General features: G+C 32.6%; 1 long non-coding RNA gene across 1 annotated transcript; it reads right to left on the bottom strand.

Annotated features, from left to right (window-relative positions):
- Positions 1 to 860: 860 nt before the first annotated feature.
- On the bottom strand, positions 861 to 3,484 carry LOC141045280 (uncharacterized). Its single transcript, XR_012217300.2, has 2 exons — positions 3,145 to 3,484; positions 861 to 2,918 (listed from the first exon to the last, which is right to left on the bottom strand). It is a non-coding gene; the product is annotated as an uncharacterized LOC141045280 (long non-coding RNA).
- Positions 3,485 to 13,879: the final 10,395 nt, after the last annotated feature.

Below are 13,879 nucleotides of genomic sequence, written 5' to 3'. Positions count from 1 at the left end.
CTCAATTTTTTCAAAATATTACATTTTATAAATCAAAATAAATAAATAAAATATTTAATATTTAATTATTCATTAAAAAATATATTATTATTTATTTATTTTATATATAAACACAAATATATATATATATATATTTATTTATTTTATATTTACACATATATATTTATTTATTTATTTATTTATTTACACATATGAAGTTGAATATAAAAAATTTCATTTAAGAACAAGAAATGAAATTCCTACAATTTAATTTTTGTACAACAATTCTTGTGATAGTTGACAATATTCCTATAATTCAAATAAAACTTTGTTGCTCAAGAATTTTGTTTACAATGAAGATATAATGTGAAATGTAATATAATAAATGTAATATAAAAACTATAAAAATTATCAAAACTATAAATATGACTATAAAAATAAAAACTATAAAAATATTAACTATTTTTGAAAAATAAAAATAAAAAACTAAAAATAATAAAACAAATAACTAATAAAAATTTAAAAATGATAAAAAATAATATAATAAAATAAATATTAAAAATTATAAAAATTATAAAAATTATAAAAATATCATCTTAAAATTTTAAAATATTATAAATAATAAATAGTTTTTGAAAATAATAAAATTTAAAAATCTAGTTTTATGCACAAAAATTTAGTCTAATCCATATTTCACCAATCTAACAACAAATCCAGACATCAAATCAAAAAAAGTAAAAAAAAAAAAAATAAATAAATAAATAAAAAACAAAGAACAAACAAACAAACAGACACATTCAAAAAGCTAAACAAAAACACAAATTTTTCAATATTTCAGCAATACTCACTGCAATATTTCACTGCAATATTTCACTGCAATATCATAAATTTCATAAAATATCATAAAATTAGAACTCCAACCTCCTCAAAGAAAGTTCTATTAGACAATTGGAGTAAATGATTACATCTTTGACAACAACAATTTATAAGTACAAAAGTTGATTCGAGTAGCAAGATTGTAAGCCCATGCTGCTACTTCTTCTTTGATGGAATAACAAAGAAACCTCCCAAAAGCAAGATCCACTATGAATCCATGTTGTTAATCCACTATGAAATTCTTCTGAAATTCTGATTGCAAAGCACAATGTTAATAATTTGTAATTCATAAATTTGACAAAACACCAATGTTTGAAACACACAGAATACATTGTTCTTACTCAAAATACAAAACTTAAATACATGCTGAGCCTTCCCTAATGTATTTGCCTTTCCAGTGTTTATATGATTGCATTATAGTATGAAGTGCATAAATTTGAGGAGGAAAAAATCAATGTGAAACACTATGAAAATTATCCTATAGAATTTCCCGATCAACTATAAATCAGGTTGTGAAATCCACAAATCATAAATTTTTTTGATGAAAACAAAGGCCCATCTATGCGGTGAAGGAGAGCCACCACTTGTCTCCTTGATCAATCTTAATATATAGACTAGATAACCCCATGTTGTTGTCACGAAAACTTTGATTCAAATGAAGTTATTTTGTGAACTAATGAATATTTTTCAAATTCAAATGTAATACAATACAAATAGAAAGAATATAAATTACATAATGGAGCTTTTACATATGAAGTTATTATAAGTAAATCCATGTTATTGTTGTGGATAATATATAAAAAATATAATTAATTTAGGTCAAGAAATTACTTATGAAAACATAAAAAACATTGAATTACATTAAAAAATATATTTTGACATTCAAAGATGTATTAAAGTCAATAATTAAATAAAATTAAATAAAAATATAAAAAATATTTTTTTTATATTTATCTAATTAAAAATTCCAGAAAAACAATATTTGACAAAGAATTTAAATTATCATTTTTGGGAAGAAGAATCTTGATAGAATGGTAGGAAAAGCATTGATAGAGTGCTACATAAAGTTGATGATGGAAAAAAAATAGGTTGTTGTTGATCCAACCAACATGCTTCATTGATTGTCTTTTGAATTTGTTTATTGTTATTGCAAATACAAGACGGATTGGAAATTGCTTTCTCTTTAGAATAAATAGAAGTTCTTTTATTGTAGAAGTCAATGTATTCCATAGAATAAACACCAAGTTTCCAACAAATTTTCCTCTAAGAATTCTTATTACAAGAACTCAAACCATTAGTCATGTAATTACCAATTGGATTCTATTGCAAAGTTGTTGGCGAGGAGCAATATTTCTTAATAGCATCATTGAAATCTCAATTTTAAGACAAAGCCTTGATTTAGGCATTCTAGATGGATTGAGTGACTTGATGAATTTCACTAGATAAATATTATTATTATTGATACCATCTTCAATAACAAAAACTTCATTTGCACTTAAATATTTTTGTTCTTCTTTGAGAAATATGGCCATAATCTTCTCATTAATATCTTCTACATTATCATTGCAAGTGGATAAAATGATTCTATCTCTAAAGAAGGCATCATTTGCTATATTGTCTTCCTATCAGCATTGCCTTGTATAAACAACATCCACTAAAGGCATTAATTTTTGATCAACAATCATATGATCAAGAAGCTTAACTACGTTATCGAGCAATAAGTTTGTATCGTTTCCAATTTGACAAGTAGAAAATAGAAATATTAGTCAATAATTATGCAACCATAAAGAACTCAAATGCACCACCATCTATATATACAATGTGTGTATGCATTCTTTACTTGAAGATGCCAATTAGCAAATTCAATATCTGCGTGAAGTGTTCTTAAATTGTTCTTACTCGAAACACAAAATACGTTGTTCTTACTCAAAACATAAAACTTAAACACATGTTGAGCCTTTCTTGATGTATTTTCCTTTCGAGTGTCTATATGATTGCATTACAATATAAAGTGCATAAATTTGAGGAGGAAAAAATCTATGTGAAACACCATGAAAAACACCCTGTGGAATTCTCCAATCAACTGTAAAATAAGTTGTGAACTCTACAAAACATGAACCTTTTTGATGAAAACTAAGGCCCATCCATGCGATGAAGGAGAGCCACCACTTGGCTCCTTGAATGATCTTAATATATAGATGATTTTGCTAATTTAATTTTATGTGTATATATATATATATATATATATACATAATCTTTATATTGCACCAAATACATTACAATTCTTACAGTTATTAAGAAACACAAGCACAACTCCTGTAAAATGTTTAAAAAATATTCAAGAGGAATAGTGCTGCCTCCAGAATATGAGGTGCATCATATATTTTGACATTGTATTGTAAAACACTTTGCCCATATATTTCCAAGAAACATCTTTCTATTAACAAAATTCATAACAAAATGGGTATGTCATGCATGGGAATGAACACTCAATTTGGTTGGAGACAAAAGCTCAAAGATTGAAATGCACACGTGGCACTTAGCTTTGGGAAATGAGCCCCATGCATGGACAATTTCCTTCAGAACATTCCGTGTCATTCTTATCAACCAATCCTTCAATCAAACAACTTTGTCTGTGGCCGATTGTTTCGAGGTTCTAACTCAGCTCACTTTTTTTCACGAACTTCGTTACAAAGTGGACGTGGACCTACTTTCAGTCTAACCCCCACCAACGACCGACGACCTACCAAGTCCTAGGAAGGTAGGTTACCACAGGTACCTACCTAGCGAGGAGGCGGAGGGTTCGTGCTTAAAAACAGCGTTTGCTCCAATCCGGCCGTCTCGATGCCGAGCTCCTGAAAATGCAATCGATGGCAGCTTCATGTGGCGAAACGATGCAATGTCGGGCTGTAGGTTTGTGTCCCTGAGTGGTACGAGTTAGTGGAATTTGTGACCGATTCTCTTCTCAGGTTGTGGAATTTCGGGGACTGAATGGGAGGTGAATTTGGGAAGTGGAGGAGGAGAAGGAGCATGGCTTGTTTCTGGATGTGAAGAGGCGGGGGCAGGGTTGGGGGGGGGGGGGGGGGGGGGTGTATGTGTGGGGTTGGTTAGAGATTTGCATTCAGGATGGTGATTATGGACGTAGACAATGCCGTGGATGTGGAGATTAATGTTTCCGCCTCAGCATCGGCGCCCGTAAAGGAGATGAGCGAGCTGCGGTACTCGCGCTTGATTCACACGCTAGGGAGAGACGCGGTGAATGCGTTGAGTCAGGCCCGTGTGTTGGTGTTGGGGTGTAAGGGATCGGGTGTTGAGGTAGCGAAGAATTTGGTCTTGTCCGGGGTGCAAGGGTTAGGGTTAGTGGATGACGAGGTGGTCGTGTTGGCTGACCTCGGGGCGCATTTCCTCTTGAGCGAGGGGGATGTGGGGCGCAATCGGGCGGTCGCTACCGCTCAGAAATTGAAGGAGATGTACCCTAGTGTAAACATTGTCACGCTGTCGAGCGTATCGGTGGAGAGCGCGCTGGGCAGCTATGGCTGTGTGGTGGCCACAAGTGGGTTTTATCCCGACCTGATTCGTTTGAACTCTTTATGCCGCTCCTTGGGCGTGCCATTTGTGGCGGCGAGTTGTCGTGGAGTGTTCACCTTCGTGTTCTCAGATTTTGGTGACAATTTCTCCGTTTTGGACGAAACTGGAGAGCTTGCCGGGGCAGTATTGGTCGAAGGTATTACGCAGGATTTTCCTGCTACTGTCACCGTGGTGGAAGAACAACGACACGGGTTAGAAAATGGCGATGAGGTTGTTTTGAGTGGCATCAAGGGCATGGAAGAGTTGAATCGTGACACTCCTTATTCAGTGACTGTCACCGGTGTGCATTCCTTCACAATACAGGAAGATACACGTTCGTACGAGCGCTATGTGTCCGGTGGATATTTCAGCAAGCTGAAGAAATCTAAGAACATGGAGTTTCTTTCCTTGGAGAAAGCTCTTCTGTCTCCTAAATTCTGCATCAGTGATCCGGTGAAAGAGCCTCAAGTTATGTCCTTGCATGTTGGCTTTCAAGCCGTAGACGAGTTTGAGAGACGTCATGCCTCGGATACTTTATCACCGTCCAGGTCAACTGCCATAAACCCTGAACAATTTCAGGAGGTCGTTGTGCTTGCCCAAGAAATATGGTCGAATTTGCAGGCATTGCATGTTGAGAAGGGAACCAGTAGCGGTAGTTATGCAATGGAAGCCACATCTGATGAGAGAGGAGAGGAGCTGTCAAATGAGGCTCTGTTGAAAGCTAATGGTGAGAGGGACAGACCATATCAGGATAGAGCTGAGGCTCTGTTGAAAGCTAATGGTGAGAGGGACAGACCATATGAGGATAGAGCTGGGTCCAGTAGTAGTGGAGGTTCAACTTCCATTGCGGGATTACCATCAAGGTCACATGGTAATAGGTTTGAGGTAAATAAGGATATAGTTCGAATGATTGCGATAGGAGCATACAATTGTTACGTATTTATAAACTACTTAACAAAACTCTACGAAGGTATTATTTCCTCTAGCGCACCCAATCGATCATTTGTTGTATTATTGAATGTGCACTCCACCATATGTGGTTCTAATTGCAAATTTTCTTCTTCCTCCTCCAATCTTTCCATTGACTCCTCCTCAACTGGTTAGAGAGATTTTCATTATATTCTCCCAATTCACGGACTTGAGCTTCTAGTTTCAAAATCTAGACATCCGAAGTTTCAATTGTTGTTGTGGCTAATTCATCCATTTTGGAATATCTTCAATCGATACTTGTAAACGACTCCTCACTGTTAACTCTTAACCAGAACTATTACTTTCAAAAACACATGAAATATAAGAAAATGATACTCCAGCCAATTCAAAACAATATCACAGAATGACTTTAATTAGTGCCCCACTCCTATTCTTTTACTACCTGGTGATTATGACAACATGTTATCCATATTTCCGTGAAAGGTAATGGGAAGTAAACTTTCTTGATTGCTTCATTAAGTTTTCGAAAATCCTGACAAATTTGGATTTTCTCGTTTTTTTTTTGCACCATCACGATTGGAAAAACCCACTTACTATTCGGTACCAGATAAATGAAACCAACTGCAAGAAGCTTGTCCAATTCCTCTTTCACTATAAGAGAATATTTAGAATTAAGGCGATGTTGCCTCTGCCATACCAATTTAGCGTTCTCCTCTAAAATGATACGGTGTTCACAGACTTCAGTGGAGATACCTTTTAGATCAACATAAGTCCAAGCAAAAGCTGATTTATGATGCAAGAAAAATTCTGTCTAGTAGGTTAACTCCTATTCCTTAATACCTTCATATACATTTATTGTCCAAGGCTCTCTTGTGGTTGCTAAGTTGATAGTTTGACATAAAGGTGTAGTGGTGATGTTCAGTTTCAACCCCCGCGTTGGTTTAAAATCAGTCGGTAAGTCCAATATGTGTGAAGTACTAAATCTTGTGTCTAGAGTACTCACATGGTGCACATCATACTTGGTTATCCAATCAATACTAACTTTAGCAGAGATTTTTGAATCCGTCGGGTATATCAAGTACTCCCTTGCACCGCCACATTAGTACACCACTCCAAGGTATTGGTCTGCTTCCATGGACGCCTCCGTAATCGATGCTACTACATCGTCATTGGCACTAAGTTCATCATCTGTCGTCAATTCAGATGCTGGCAATTGAGATTTCCCGTGATAGTGTACTGGATATATTTGTAATACCATTTTATCTCTGTCCTTGCCAATTGACAGAGTACCCAGACTCCAATTGTTCTTGGCCTTCGCTTGATAAATCTAGGGTTGTTCAAATAAAATTGGATATGATAAAGTCAAATGTTGTAACCAAAAGAAGATGTAGTCAATTTCATATGCAATACCAATAATTATAGTTTGAACACTTTGTAAAATATCCATTGGTTTAACTCGGCTATTTACTGCCATCCGTAACACCAATGTTGTGGATACTAAGTGTTCCAAATCTAAAGCATCCATTGTATCAACATTCATTAAATTGGTGCTGGAACCACCATCCACCTGAACATCTGAGATCATAACACCATCAATCGAAACATCGATGGTTGGTGCACATGGGTCAGGGTTCAAATTGACTTCACAAACTTCTTTATTGCGTTGCCTATGCCATATTAACAATGAATTCAATGTAGAATAGCACTCTGGTGCAACCGCTAGAAGTTCCTTCATAGAAATACAAGGCCGAATAGCGTCCAGATCCTTCAAAATGTCATAGGGTTCCATATGTAAGGTAATACCCAATGCCTTCTTCCTTTTCATTGGTTTGAATTTAACTCCGTGAGGTAAGATATTCTTCTGCTCTGGACTTAGAATTGAAACAATAGCCGGAGCTTCCTTGGAATTTGTGCCCTCGAGAGGATCTTTCAACGAATAGGACGTTTTCTAAAACTACATAGAAAACGGAACAGCTTGACACGAAATTGAAGCCTCCATAATTAGTATCTCATTGAGGTGTACAATCGATTCAGGTCTTATATTGAGTAAAGGGCCCATGTCAGGACTTGGATTGGATGGCTCCATAATTGGATCCAATTGGCCCTTCGCTTTAGCATTATTCAAATATTGAATTGGTCTTTTCCTCTTTTGCTGACTTCTTATATGGACAGCTTGGACTACTTCTACCCGATGAACTGGTGATTCTTCTATCTCGTTATTTTTTTCTTCTACAACTTGTGCAATCGATTGTATCTTCTCATCATCATTATTAGGGTTAAATGGAACATTGTATTGATAATGAAAATGACCCAAATGCTTGTAATTTCCACATATTAGAGCATATTTGTCTATAAACCTTGGATTAGGGCATTCATTGGCATAATGACCAATTCGTCGACACTTGTAGCAACGTAGTGGTTTTCGACCCATACAGTCAGGTACACTTGTTGTCTCCACTGGAATATATTTACTAGGTCGATTCCAAATAGCCATAGTAAATAATCTTGGTTGACCAGTTGCTATTGGTCGAGAATAAGACTACTGAATTGGTATAGTTTGGAGATTTTCTCCTTGATTATTTCCACCGTTTTGCATCTTTGTTCTATAAACCATATTATAATTAGTATTTTAAAAATTCCCAAAGCCATGATTAGATCAATTTGAGCGATTACTATTCCAACCACCCATATTTCTAGTCTGTACTTGATTAACATCCCATTGAGTTGGCTATATTAACGTCTGGTTATTGAATTGTTGTTGCCTTTGTAAATGCCAGCAGTTTTGAGTAGGGTGTTTTCCTCCTCAAAATATACATTGAACACCCGTTTGTCTGGGTGATGGACATTTTGTATCAAAATGACCTTATCCTTTATAATTATTACACCATACATTAGGTCTCGTATTAGAAGGCTTATGTCGTTTCTCCTTGTCTTTAGCCAAATTCATAGCCAATTCTTCCATCTTATTTGTTAGATTTAATAACAAGGCTTCATTTGGATCTTTAAAAGTCGCATTTGTGAACAACTCCAGTTGTTGATAGGTTGGGGATGTAAAATAAGGTGTCATTGTTGTTGGGACTATTGCTTTGAGTGGTGTAGCATTAATTGATTTTTGCAAGATAACATTCTTCATGTTGGAGTCAGCCATTTGTGGATAATTATCCATCGACACATTTCCCGATTGTATTTGTTGGCATCCTGAAGTTGGAATCATCGTGGCCTTCACTATTAACAATTGGTCATAATGACATTCTTTCTACACCTTTGCTTGTGCCAACGATGCCTCTACCATAGCTGGTCGAGCCTTTTTTACAAACACTTTCAATTCTGGTGGATGCAAACCATTAATTAATATCGACAATATAAACGCATCTGGTATTTGATTATTTGTCCATTTACAAAGTGTATCCACGATCCGGCCATAATAGGACTCTACGGATTCTCCCGCAAACATCCTGCTATTCATAAAACTTTCTCCAAGCCAATCTTCAAATCTAATTGATTTAAAATAGGTTAAGAAGGCGTTCCTCAAGGCCTTCCAATTAGAAAATCTATCCACTGGTTGCCGAATATACCATTCAAAAGCTGTATCTTTTAAAGTTGCTGGCAACCATCTCAACCAAATGTCTTCAGTTCTACCAATATTAGCCACGCAAGCTGTCAAGAATTGAGATATATGATAATCGAGATCAGAGCTTGGCCAACCACTAAAAGTAGGTAATGATGCCACACTTGTAATTCGGTCTTCTACTGCTCCCATTTATACTACAATTGGTACTTCTGGCACTCCCACGGCTATTGGTGTTATCACTGGTCTCTTTACTATTTGAATCTGAATTTTTCTTCCTTTAGTTTTTCTTAGACTTGCAATTCTTTTTTGTCATTCTCGTAGGATATTTCTTATGCGTAATTGCTCCTGTCTTTCTTTCGTTTGTCAATTAATTCTTTGATAATCCTCCCTTTCATGATTATCACTCATAATCTTTTATTCCTCTTTATAAAATCAATATTGCCTTGAATTATAACTCACATATCTGTAACTCTAAAATTGATTCTTCTCATGTTCTCATTCAACATATAATTCCATCTCCTATACAATCAATTTCTAACATTTCATATTGTTATCATTTTTCCAGCAACGGTGCAAAAATGTTGTTCTTGTTGTGTTTAAGCTTCAATATATCAAAGCAATTGAACTAATAGAGGTGGGTTCAAACACGGGGAAAGACTGGTTATATGAATTGGGTTTGTTAGTGTCACAATTGATTGTACTCTAGCTATTTGAAATCAATTATCAAACTAAAAAATATCGAGGCTTAGTACTTCTATCTTAATTCAACCCATAATCCATTCTACGACTATCAATTCAACAATACTTCCATATTCTTATCCGTTCATCTCTCACTTTCTCTCTTTGCGGTTTATATATATTCAATTATTGACCTCCACCTTCCTATTGTATTCAGTTTCTCAATTCATCACACATAATTCAATATCTCAACTTATGACTCTCATAGTTTTGCACTCCAGACTAACTTATCAATATTCAAAAACTATCTATTACTCGTCAACAACAAAGAAACAAAAAGAAGTAGCACCAAGCTTGCCTCGGCTTATGACTATCACAATTTGGCCCCTCGGCTTATGACTCTCACAGTCTGGCTCCTTGGATTACGACTCTCACAGTCTGGCTTTGATCTCTCTTTCTTCAACCTCTTTATCCTACCAAAAAGATGATCCATCGGGGAGTGGATTCCAAAGGTTATGACTCTTTGAATTCTTAACCCTTTATTCCACTAACAACCTACTGTTACCAACTAAACTACTTAACCATCAGTCTAATTCTCAAGGTTATTAATAACCAACTAGTAACTTACCACAAAGTTTATTTACCTATTATATAAAGATCTTAAATTATTATAACCTATGTATTAATCATGAAATAATGACTTAAAACATACTTTTGAAAAAATAAGCAAATAAATAAATAAACAAAATTTCTTTAAAGAATTTAATTTACAAGCATCTCTATGGCCAAGATAATCTTTATACATTAATTTAATAGAATACTTGTTGGAGCATCTTAAATATTATTTTAAGGCTTGACTATTATAATTATTTAGAATTTTGGAGTTGTAGGAGGAGATAAAGAAGATATAGAAAGAAATTAATCAAGTTGATATTCTTAACCTTGTTTTAAGGACAAAAACTAGATGAAAGTAAATAAACAAAAGAGGCTTTTTTAAAGAAGTACAATAAAATAGAAATTAAGAAGTATGTATATAAAAAAAAAACTACAATAGCTATTGCCAAAAGACTAATTTTTTTAAAAATTAGACTACAAACAAGATAAGAATTAACAGGAGTGAAGAAGGCTTTGCTCTTTCCTCTATATATATTAGCTATGTAAGAGCTACATGGCAATGTTCTGTAGGACTTCTAAAATGTATTGTCTTTGGACAATACATATCTTGCAAGAAAAGTTTTTTATATGGGCACCACATAGTTAGCTTGTTTTGTAAGCTACCAATATATGTGGCATGTCGTTAATTTGTTGGCCAAATTTCTTACCTACCAATCAACTATAAATACATGTAAAGTCAAAGCAATGTCTATGAAGTTTCTAAGAAGCTTTTTTTAAAGATATTATAAAATTAATCTATCTTTATTTATTTCTATTTATTCATATTACTTAAGTAAAAATTATAATAAATATATATCTATGACATTATCTTCTCTTCTAGAGGCAAGTTCTAAGAGAATCAATGATCACATATTGAAGAAGTCTAATATACAATAAATTATATTTTCCACATACTCTAATCTTTGTTCCGTCCAAAGGTAGTTGATAGGTCCTTTAAGCTATCAATAATATTCTATTCTAAGGCAGTGTCATATGGCATGATTTTTTATCTGAGAATATACTAGGTATCTGACTATAGAGACTTTAGTTTTAACTTATTGGCTAAATTCTAATAAGTGATATATCTTTATTAAAAAATAAAAAAAATACAACAATATCAAAAGATATTCTATTAAAAAAACCTTTTATATTTAAAAAGCTTTGTATAAAAGGTTTTCTAAAGCATTTAGAAATGTCTTAATATGCTTTGCTATATCGAATCATAACAAACTATTTGCTAATAAGTTAAAATTTTAATAAACTAAAAAAAAATCTATAATCCTCTTTCAAAAATTTATCTTTATATCATGATTTTTTTATAGCTCTATATCTCCATCTTTCACATATTTATAAAGTCTTGGCTCCTAAAACCCCTTTACTTTGTATAAAATGCCCAAATTGTAGCAAAACCTTTTTAAAATATTTTTCTCTTGTATAAGATTTTTTCTTCCTCAAACTTTAGAAATTCATATATCTTATTCCAACCATTTAGTTTTTTTCAAATTTCTAGATAATATAGATTTTATCCTTAAGCTTTATCATAAAAAATAAAAATAAAAACCATAAATCTACTACAAATCGTTTGACATCTTAGAAACCTTAGTGGATGCTCTGAATCCTAATTTATAAGCATCTAAGTACTATTTTCTTTATATCTCAAAAATCCAAACACTAATACTTTAAAATTTAAGTATAAAGTTTAATAACATAATAATATATATTATTAAAAATTTTGAATTGAAATCTTATAAAATTATTTAAAATATAGCTCAAAATACAACCACTAGTAAAGAAGGTCACTAATTGCACTTAGATTGCAAGCACTCACTTCGACTTCTAATATCTCCTTTATTTAAGCTTATAATTCATTAAAAAATATATGAAAAATATAGTTTAAAAAGTATTCTCTCCAATTATAATTGCCGATCCTTCATTGCTTCTTTTACACGTGCGTTATATCCAAAAGAGTGACTATAGATATAAAACCAATACCTTAACTTTGAGCTTCTATATTTCTTTCATAAAAACTCCAAATTATATAAATTTTTTACCAAAATCATATAAAAAATTCTAAAATTGATGCATCTAATCTTTGAAGTTTCAATTGCCTCAAAAAAATAATCCTAATTCCTAATATGGCTTTGAGAAGCCTCCTTAAAGTCCATTTGCGAATAAGAATAGAGATTTTTATCATCCATCTCCATTCATCTATATGGTTGGCCTAACTATTTTTTTTATAAGAAAATAATTTTTTGATTATTTTTTTAATAATTTTTGAATAGTATGTGATTTAAATATTAAATAAAAGAAACAAAATTAGATTTTAAGAGTCACTAATATCTAATAAAGGTGGGTTTTACTACATTGTATAGTAAATTATATATTAAATATATATGTACATTATTTTTACATGGTAGCTAAACTATAATAAAATAGCAAAAAGATCACTTTATTATTTGATTATTCTTGATACCTTTATAATTTTCTTTAAACAAAAAATTTGTAATACCATCAAAATTCATTCCTACCTCTAATAAAATTACTAAACATTGAGACTCTCTTCTCAAGTCATAGTACCAACTACATTATATCTTGCCATATATTCAAGGGAGAACATATTTTTCTTAAAAGTCTTCATCTCTATTACATTGTCTTAAAAGTTATAATAATTATAATATCTTGTTCAACAAGTAAGCAAATAATGGCTCTTGAGTTGAATCTATTCGCTATTGGTTCTCCATCTCTTTAACATTACAAAAACTACAAATAAGGATAGAAAGTAGAATGCAATATTTTTTAAATTGTATTTCTTTTATAATAAAGAATTTTTATCCTTCATCTTGATTTTAAAAGATGTTGTTGATAAAAATCTTTGACCTTTTCTATTGCATTTGTAAGATTTTTTCTTGGCTCCCATGTGCGTTTGTTAATATCATATCATACCAATAAATAAGATGTTTTTATCTAAATGAATACCTCTTTAAGTCAAAGAGTTCTTCTATCTCAAATTCTTGATTATTATCCACTTCTATAAGAGGCAATAGTATTTGTCTTTTTTTTCAAGATATTCACTATCTTATATGGTTCTAAAGGAGATACAAAAAATAAAAGATGGATTTTTATAGATTCCATGAGATATAATCAATAAGCAATTAGATTGACTTATTTAAAAATAAAAAATGGTCCAAATCTAAAATAATCCAACTTGTGATAAAGATAAATAATTTTAATAATATAATGAAGAAATCATATTTTCAAGGATAAGAACTTGATGTAAAAAGAAATTTAGATAAGTAAGCCTTCACTCAAAGAAAGATAATAAAATATAAATAACCAAGTATGTATATTAAAAGAGAAATTGAAAAGGCTATTGCCATAAGACAAGAAAACTAGAGACCCTTGAAACTAGATTAGAAGCAAGAAAGGAGTTGACAAGAGTGAAGAAAGCTTCATTCTTGTCTCTATATAAACTATTTAACTAGGAGCTATGTGACAGCATTCTATAGGACCTCCAATATGTGTTGACTTTGTAAGTCACATGCCTTGACTTACAAGGAAAGTTTTTCTACGTGTGGACCACATAATTAGCTTGATCTTCAAGCTAACAACATGTGTGGCACATGG

This window comes from Physcomitrium patens, chromosome 4, assembly GCF_059467195.1.
Source record: "Physcomitrium patens ecotype Gransden chromosome 4, ASM5946719v1, whole genome shotgun sequence".
Classification (NCBI taxonomy): Eukaryota; Viridiplantae; Streptophyta; class Bryopsida; order Funariales; family Funariaceae; genus Physcomitrium; species Physcomitrium patens.
This window is presented reverse-complemented; position numbering and strand designations above follow the sequence as displayed.